Source organism: Apaloderma vittatum, unplaced genomic scaffold (genome assembly GCF_000703405.1).
Source record: "Apaloderma vittatum isolate BGI_N311 unplaced genomic scaffold, ASM70340v1 scaffold28279, whole genome shotgun sequence".
Lineage (NCBI taxonomy): Eukaryota > Metazoa > Chordata > Aves > Trogoniformes > Trogonidae > Apaloderma > Apaloderma vittatum.
The window spans coordinates 469-10,460 of NW_009733951.1; the positions used below are offsets into that span (position 1 = coordinate 469).

Consider the following 9,992-nt stretch of genomic DNA (forward strand, 5'->3'; position numbering starts at 1 on the left):
TCCCCCCCTTTTTACTTTTAATATGATCCAAGCGAGTGCTCGGGTGACAAGAGCTGTTGAACAAGGGAACAGAATCGAACAAGATTCTGCCTCCTGGATGGGAGTTCTGCTGACTTTGCGAGTTGTTAGCTCAGTACGCGTTAAAAGGCTGCTTTAACAACTTGGATTTTGTTGTTATGAGGGGTTTTTAAACTTATCTCTTGTAGGGCGACTGTTTTGCACGAAGTTTGAATAGGCATCTGGTATTTTTCCAGGTGTTTGATTTTACTGACCAAGAATTCGGAGAGCCAGGAACTGAAGGGCTTTTGATCCTTCTTTGCTTTGAGCCTTTTTTTAGTTCGAGTCAGTTGCAGCTTTAGTATTTTCTTTAACGCTGTCTTCTAGTTTCATTACCTGTAAACTGGAAACTGTTGTTTCTGTTTTAAGGAATATGCATACTTCCAGATAGTTTTACAGCTATTCACATGCTAATAATTAGCAGGAGCTGATAATTGCTGATCTTTTCGGCACTTGCATTCGGGAAAATCTTAGGATCTGCCTATTGCACTTCGGATCAATAGATTAAGTTAAAATAACGCTGACCATCTGGTTTACACAAGCTGTGGCATGTGCTAAGGCACTTGCTGTTAGCAGTATAGGTGACAGTAAGAACTCTAAAGAAAGCACTTCTGGCATTCTGCTAAATCAGTGCACCAGTGATTTAGAGCACCCTAAATGAGGGAGAAGGCTTTGTCAGGAAACAGTTTTGAGGGCTATGTCTAATGTTTAAAAAGTTATGCAATAAGCCTACTCTTAGGTTGTTAATGTTTACAGATTCTTATTATAGTATGTGCCTGTTTTAAGTAAGATGTGTGTCATCTCGTTAGAGAGAACTCTCTTTTAAAGTGTAGTGCAGGGGCTGAACTTGTCTTCCCAGTTACTGTTAACCATCACCATTTGTCTGCTGTCACAGTGTGACACTTTGTGGCTCTATCTCAGCATCCGGAGTGGGTGCCTGGAAGGAAAGAGATAGTTGAAGGTTAGAGATTGGTTAAAGAGAAGCCAAATACAAAGGTTATGCATCTATTTCTGCAAGGCGATACAGCCTGAGCAAAAGGAAGTAAGGAATTCCTCTTCTTTGCGAGTGCTCTGTTTTGTGGGTGTTTGAAATAGATATTTGGAATTCTGTTCCTGAGATGCTTAATCTTAGTTTTGGGAATTTTGAAATGACTAATTATATCTGAATACTTGATTATTACTAGTTACATGTGTAGAGCTGATGTCAGTTAGAGGAAAGAACTGTATTTCTATTCCTGTGCATGTGGGAAACCTCATTTAATACTGTCAGTCAATTAGATTTGTACAGAGTGATGTTGTGTACAAAGGAGAACCCAGCTTGATTGCTTTTATAGAACCAGCAAACTGACAACGTGTGAAATGGTATTTTTGCCAGTGAACCAAGTTCAATCTTTGGCTTGCCAACCATGCAGCTGTGGTCTGTGAAATACTGTGCTAATTGACTAAACATATTTATAATGAATGTGTATTGAGAAATCAGGTCTTGCTATTATTCATTTAGAACTGTGTTTAAGTCTTAATTCCTTTTTCCTATGAAATAGGTATGAATAACAGACCTCTCTGAAACCACTCTCTGGCATTTCAAAGGGTTCATTTTTAAGAGAATACCTGATTTTTATTATTTAATATTTTCCCAAATATTAATCAAAAGTTAACCTACATAGCATGCTGAGTATCTTCAGAGTCACCTCTCAAGACAGTTGAGCTTTGATCTAATACTTCCATCGTTCTCTGTATTTTGCTTGTGTTGAAAGGGAATAGAATCTATATGACAACTTTGTCACGCTTTTATGGAAGCTGGTGGGATTAAAAAAGGCTGGCCTCAGAACTAATTAAAAAGCTATTAATGAAAAAGGAGCTCGCAGTAACTGATTTTTATTAAATTATGCATATTTATTGGTGTAGGTAGAGTTGGCTGGATTTAACCTTGTTGGTGAATGTTGAGGATAGTCTTTCTCTGTGTGTAGTATAAGCAACCATTACACAGATCCTGATCATGAAAGTGGAGCAGGCTGAGTGAATTTAAGCAGATATATCTGCAACTCTCTGCAGGGACTTTTATTCTGGAATACAGGTAATGTTAATTGAGTTTGTCACATTGACATTTATATTAAACCAAAGAAAGCCACTGGTGCTTTAAAGGAGGCTACTCCAGTCAGAAGGGAATCACTTTCCTGTATAACTTATTTGGAGTTTGCTTTCATTTGGCTATGACTTCCTAGAATTGTGTAATGGTTCTCTTCTGTGGAACAAAGACAATCTATGAGTCTTTTCCTTGAACAATATCAAGAGCAGAGCAAATCTGCTCTTATTTTTCTAGGCATGGCCCAAATTATCAAAACTGTTTTTTTTTTATTTCAGTAGGTTTTATTTCAACTTGTTGAATTGTTTGTGCTTTCCTAGTTTTCAGTGCCTATCAGTAATTCTATTACAATTATTTTCCTTTCACATAGCATTCAAAACATTTTTAGACTACATACGGTAAAACAAAAATAGTTTCTTATAAATGCAACTTACAAGTGCTTCTAAAAGCAAATGCACCTTGCTTATAAATGCAATATTTCACTTTGCAGTAGATGCAGAGTGAAATATTTTCAGAGATGTTTTTTAAAGGTGATTGTGACAAATATTGGACATAGAGAATATTCAGTGCAACTAGCTTTCAAACAGAAACAAATTACATGTTAAGATAACTTTCATAATAACTTACAGTTCTGTCCATTGTGGAATATAACTTTACAGTTTCTCCTTGCATTATGAGAACTTGTCTGAAACCATTGGTTCTACTCGTGTAATCTCTATGTATTTATTATTGTTAAATCACAGCGGAGAAAACCACTTGTTTCAAAGACACTTCAGCAACCTTGAAATACAAAGCTTGTGCCAAAAACTCGTGAGAATTTAGGAGTTTTATAGATGTTCATATTTTTCTTTCTGTCTTTGAAGCTCTGATACTCTGAAAGCGGAGGACAAACACTTAAAAGACAGTGAGATTATAGATCTTGATATGATGGAGGAAAAAGTATACCTTTATCCCATTGAGGATAACCTTCTTTCTTTGAAATATTGACAGTTTGAGCCAGGCTGTCTTATATCATGTCCGGAATGGGGAGGAAGAGAGAGTGTGAATGACTAATCTACAAAATCTTCAGAAGCCCAAGGCTGAGACTACAGGAAAGTCTGCTTTACATTTTAAAATCTGCAGTTCAAAGTAATCAAATAAATAGAGATCAGTACATACTTTATTAGAAATGATGCTTGAGTTAGGGTGACACCTGAATGTGACATACACCTGCTGTTTTATTTTTGAGGAGAGGGGGGAAAAAAATCAGAGACAGAAAATATGCCTTTCTCCCAGAGTTCCTCAGTAATGCAGCCCGGCTGTAGCAGTAGTTGTCTGGATTAGCAAGTGAGGGTTTGCTCCTTCCTGAGCTCTGCATTAATGAGCTGAGTCAAGAACTGCTGACTCTCACTGTAGGCCCTCGAACAAACTTCGTTAAGTTGATATTCAGAAGGAGCCCCAGAACACTGGTGAGCAGCTGGCCTCTGTACTGCATTAACCAGCGCCGTTTGAATGGGATTATATTCTGAAGCAGTTTAGATCATGGAACATGACAGCAGTGTCCTCTCTATGTACTTGCCTGCCAATGTTTTGTATGCAAATCCTGTCATCAGTGACTGTCTTTCCACCCCACTGATGATAATGGTGACCTTAATAACTACTGCTAAACGCGTGCTGGAGTGTGTCTGTTCTGTAATTGCTTTTTTGACTGACACACCTAAAAGTATTTTTCAGTCTTCATTTACTTAATGCTCTACTGACTCTCCATACTACCTATTGTGTAAGAATCATGTCACGGTGTACGCTGTCAAACACCCTTCCAAAAATCTTTCGTCCATGCCATTATTTTTATAAGTCAAAGCCAGTGAATCTAATCAAATGAGATTGGTTTGACAGGATCTGTATTGGGATTTCAGAGAGATCTGCATCATCCTGTGATTCTGACTGACCATTACTAAATACTGCCTCTAGAACCATCTGCCTGTTCTTTCATTGGGTAATTGGTTATCGGGGTTGGATGAATAACCTAGTCACAACACTGCTATAGTGGAAGGAAGTGGGCAAATGCTAGTTTCAAGTGTCTGTCCCTGATGAAAGGCTTGCATGTGCAGTAAGACTGATGTAATGGTAAATCTGAAAGCTCTGTGTAGGAGGCCATCTCTTATGTACAAAGTCTGTGTGTAAGAGGAAGTACAGCCTCCTTTCAGAAAGGGATGCTTCATCTCTCAGTAGAAAAACAAGTGGGTTTTGGCTGAAATACTAACCTGTTGTAAAGAAACTTAGACAAGCACACATCTCTTTGGTCTAATTGGTTTTCTTACATGTGTTTCTTAAACCAAACAAAATCACTCATGACATGAGAAACATTGCTGAAGGGGTGATCTGAAAGCCCAGAATCACCCACACAATGAAGAGCTCTTGAGAGAGATGAGAATTTGGGGTGTAAGCATGGCCTTGTCTTGTGTATTTGAGTTGGAAGGTTGTGTTTTGAGGTCCATATTAATGCCTGTAGTTTATTTGTAAAGGAGGCTGGAAAAAACTAGTTGTGTGACCTGTTTGATTTGGGTGCTCTTAAAAGTTTGAAGAGAGCATAGCCAGTTCTTACAAATCTCACTTGGGAATCTCTGCCAGAGATATGCAGGAGCCTGTCCTCTTAAACTATGTCGATTGGCATTAAATGTGTTTTTTAATTTTGCATAAGCAAATCTTTAATTAATGTGAAGGGGCAGAGGGGCAATATGTAAAAACACAAGCTGTAAGGTTAGATGCAGAGTTTTTGATGAAGACAGAATTCAAAGGGAATACTTCTTAAGCAATTTTTTTTTCTTGATGGATTGTACATATGTAAAGTGCTCCTTGTACTATCAAATATGGTGCGTTGATTAAACCTGAGAAAACTTCAGTTTGTGGAAAACCTATTTTTTAAATGTTGGGGGCATAAGCAGAGCAAGCCGTAGGTGATTCTTGCAGAGTATTCTCAGGGAGGATTTTTTTTTTTTTTTTTTTTTCCCCTGATGATGACTGCAAGGAAAGGAAGTAACAGACCCTATTTCCTATTGTGACTTTAATTTCTTTTCAAATTATGTGTAGCAGAAAATTTAAACCTTTTAATTCCTTGCAGGCCTGGCATTAAAATCTTTATCTTGGAATTTAAAGGAGGGATACTTGTAATGACATGTAGCACTCTCAAATTTTTGGTTTTTGTTGTTAAGGCTTGTCAGTGCAAGGAATTTATGATATAGCTTAACCAGTGTTATTTACTACTTGGGCTCTTTTGACAAGACAGTTTATTGTCTGTTGTATCTTTCAATACAACAGTTAAGTCAATTTTTATGATTAGTTCTCACCCCAAGCTTTGTCCACTATGCTCCCACGTTTATGCAACCAGCACACTTGGACACCTGTCAGTTTATCTAAACTGATAAGTATCTTACTGACTGATAAGGAAGCATGTCTAAGGTACAGGAATAAAATTTGAGAAGGCTAGAGAAGGCTTTAACCTTCACCTGCCCTGTTATGGCACCTTATATTCATACCTCCTTGCATTGCCCATGTAACCAGTCTGATTTTTTTTTTTTTTTCACCATGACCCCACTACCCAGCTGTGGAGCATCACAAGGCATAACGGCCCCTTTGGGCCGCCAGAGCTTGCTAACCTCCTTTGAGGCTAGCAGAGAGGAAGCCAAAGAACCCCCTATTTCCAACACAGGTAAAGCACAATACCTTGCCTCCTCCTTGGCCTGTTTTTACTTACACCTTTGAAAAGCAGCCACTGGGTGCAGGAATTCATAGAGGAACAAATGGGTACCACCTGCTTAAAATCTGCCTTGGGGTGATCAGACAACTGAGTATTTTGTCCTCAGATGTAGGGATAAGTGTAGAAAGTGACTAAAGGAGAATATTAACACTCCCACACACCTTGCACCTCAGCAAGAGGACTGCCCAGCCACATGTCAAGTCATAACACCTACAGGGGATATCACCTCGATTCCTATAAAAAAAGATGATGCCATAAATTTCCTTCCAAATTACTGTCTGAAGTACTGTCATGCGTTTTCTAAAGGTTGTTTCGTCTAGAAAATTACTGCCTACATGTATTTGTCATATATTTGTTGGTTATACCATGGTTATAAGTATCCATAACCTCTCACTGCCTTCGCATACAAAATCCTGCAAAACACCAGACATCATCTATTAGTGTAGTGCTTTAAGACTATTAACATTTTATCAGCTCTGCTTTACAATAAATAGTAGGTTTCAATAAATATCTTACATTAAATAGTGGATTTCATCTCCCAATCACAAATGGTTCTTCAAAGAAAAAGAGCAAAACAAACAGCTTTTACTGTATTTTCTACTTATAATAGGCAAATTTTCTGAAAAAAGTAATGTGAAAAATTAAATATAAAACTATCTCAAGCATTCATGGAAGCAAGTCATAAACACACTTTGAGGTTTGCTTTAGTCTCTTATTTTGGAAAATATTGCATCCACAAATCTAAAAGTTAAGTTATCAATTACTTTTGAGTTATAAACTTTTAGATCCTTCCTACAAAGTTTATATATAGACATAATGATAATCCCTACTTAAAAGATATTAAAGCAAGACTGCTGAAATTCCAGCGATTTTTGTCCCATGGTTACCCGCATGATAAATCACTTACAGAGGCACAAAGGACAAAAGATCGCAAGTTCACTTCTACCTTCTTCCCCAGTTTATTGCTGTTCTTATTTAGGCATCAGAAGGCAGACTGACATCACATCTCCTTTCTAACTGAGGTCTGAAAGGTTGTCAGTCATCACTGCTGCCAGAAGGAGACATAAAAACCGAGTTTTATTATCTCAGTTTTTTCTTTTTGATAACAGAATTGACGTATCTTCATTTGTGACCATACTTAAGAGTTGCTTTGAGTCAGATCCTCGGGAGCAGCCTGTTTTAGACGCGAACATCTCATACTCTGCCTTCATATCCTCAAATAAGACTATCCTATGTGTATCTTCAAAAAGTCATTATGTCTCCAGAGCTACTGTGCCACCTCAGCAATTTTGAGTATAGGGAGTATTTATTGAACTACAGACTGCTTTTTTTTTTTTTCATAAATTTTAAAAAAAATCCCCAATTTTCAAAATCTTAATTTCAAAAAAATCTTAACTTCGTAGAAAAATAGACACTCACGTAGTACTGAATATGAACTTCAAAAATCATAATCACTCAAACCCCAGTATCAACCTGGCATTTTTCTCCTTGAGAAAAGTACTTCATGTTCCATATTAGATCAAATCACTGATATCCAGTTTGCACAAATATTTTCTAAAGGCCAGGATAAAACTTTGATAGTATGCCTAAATATGTATAGTACAGATGCAATATTAGAAGGTGAAGTGAAGGCAGAGATTGGAGGTGGAGAAAAATGCAACATAAAGATTTAAAAATAGCTTTGCTGACATTTTGGCTTTCAAATGTTTGAATGGATATGTTTCTTTGAAGGCATCATGTCCATTAAGAAAAGTGTTCCAGTCTTAAATGTATGTGACTGAGGGGGAGATCACCAAGCATGTTAGATGAGGAAGGGGGAAAAAAAAGGATAAGAGATTGATTTCTTAAACCCATGTATTAAGTTAAAGAAGAAGCTAGGAATAAAGCTGAGTAGACTGCTCATCATCTTTCAGGCCTCAACTTTGTTCCCAATCCAGAATCTTGTTTCAGTCAGTTAATTTGAATTAAATTGGGAAAATATTGCAGTGAAACTACTCTCAATGAGTCTTTGAGAATTTTCTGCCCTATATTTTTTATGGGAAACTCCCATTTTATTTGGTTACATCCTCTGAAAAGGGTTTGCAAGCTTCTGACTGGATCACATAGAAACTGTTTCCCCCAAGTGCCTATCCTCCTCCCTCCCCCAATCTGACTTTTTGCCAGCAGTCTTAATAACATAACCATTGTTTAAAAATGCTCATAAGGAAACAATCTGTCCTAAAAGCTTTGACCTAGGTCAGAAAATTCCTTCTTTCATAATGGAACATTCTTAAAGCATACTCTAGATGCTCATTTCTTTACTTTTTTAAAAATCACATGCTACCTGGAGAAACTTCCAGCAGTCACAAAGGGTTACAAACTAATTTTCTAATATTTTCAGCATTCTACAGTACTACCTAATGGTCTTTTTTTTTTTTTTTTATTCATACAATAGCTCAGAAGTTAAGCTTTGAGTTTGAGACAATTATTTTGGGGCAGAGTGCACTGAAAAAATCCGAGAAGCGCTTAGAGCATTGTGTTTTTAGTAAGATATTTGGGCTATGTCTTGCCAGTAGTGATATGAAAAGCAACATTCACAGGAATGACTGAGCACTGATTGGACAGATGAGTACAAGAAGCACAGCATATAAATGATTTTCTGAAGGGAACAGAAGGAAGAGGACAGTTAAAAAGGAAAAGCCACTTGAGTCATTGTAAAATAAACAGACATATTCTAATTCCCCCTGGAAATTAGCATAAGTTTTTTCAATCTTCTGCTTTTTTAGTAGTAGATTGGATACAGTACGGCAGTGCATACTGTAGTGAATGAGCTTTCTTGGGTGGAAAGCCACTGTGTTTAGGACTTTTGTGATTATTGTTATCATGTGTTAAAATTACCCAAAATCCGCATGTGTGTAATAACTGCAGACACATTTGTGGACAGGTCATGCTAAAGATACTTCAGTAAGAAGAACTGATCTGGGCTGAAGCTAAAAATTCTTCATTACATTTAACCCTGATTCATATATCAAGTATAATTGACTTTTTTGTGGGGGATACAATAGGTAAGTGTTTGAGCTCTTGAATACAGATGCTTTCTTACAAACAAACTAAACTAGCTAGTGTTTTCAGATGTTTTAATGTGCATCCTCAATATTATTAAAACCAGAATTAGAGTGAGATAAGACAGAGCAAAATATTATTTCCAAAATCCTCAAAGTTGGTGTTTGTGATACGGTTTCTTTCTTCTGCAAATACCCTTCTCTTGAGAGTTTGTAACACAAGCATTTTTTTTTTTATTTCCAGAATTTATCCTACTCTCCCTGCTGTTTACAGCGACCTGCCAAGGACTCTTTAAAACTCCTCACATATACCTTTTCCTGCATGCTCCTTTTTCTTAGTTCTTGCTGTTTAGCTGCTCTAACATCATCTCCCCCAGAGCACCGTGAGCTGCTCTAGCCTGCTGAGCCTGGCACTTCACTGGGCCTCATGCTGAAGCTCCAGCTTCTGTCTTCGCCAGGTATTTCAGAAATACTGGAAACATCTTTGTTAAATAAAAGCCTTACCCCCAATTGGAGCCTGAAGCATAGCAGATGCATGCCAGGAGACAAGAGTGGATATAAGGTACCAAGTGATGTGCAAAACTATTTGAAACTTAGACATGTGGCAACGCATACAAGCTCAATTCTAGCACCAAGCAGTTGGGATGTTACTAAATTTTCTAGTCGAGAAGCTTGCATTGTTCTGGAGGTAGTAAATCGTCTCTTGCTAGTCTGACAAACAGCAAGTGTGTCTTCCTGGGCTTTCATCTTGCGGAGCATGTGAAGGGGTGCCAGAAGCTCCTCTTCTCTTCAGAGAGCTGAGGTTCTGTACCTATCCTGGTACATACAGCATTTCTGCTTCGATAGTCCTCGGGGTGGGCGAGTGGAGCAGCACCACGCAGAGGGGTTGTGCAGCTTGAGCGCGTCCCTGGAGCGGGCGGCGTTACTTCTGCCTCGAGCTTGGTGGAAATGATGGTGGAGGCAGAACGGGGCTGAGTGACGGGGCTGTCCTTGGCGTGTGTCCTGGTGGTGCAGCACAGGGTACAAGGGTTATTTTGTGGCTGGCATAACAAAGTCAGCGGCCGAGAATGGCATG

General features: G+C 38.1%; 1 protein-coding gene across 1 annotated transcript in view; it reads left to right on the forward strand.

Moving 5' to 3' along the window:
• Positions 1 to 9,992, forward strand: part of SGPP1 (sphingosine-1-phosphate phosphatase 1) — a gene marked incomplete at its 5' end in the record, with an annotated part of 15,686 nt that overhangs the window by 462 nt on the left and 5,232 nt on the right. The window lies entirely within an intron of this gene.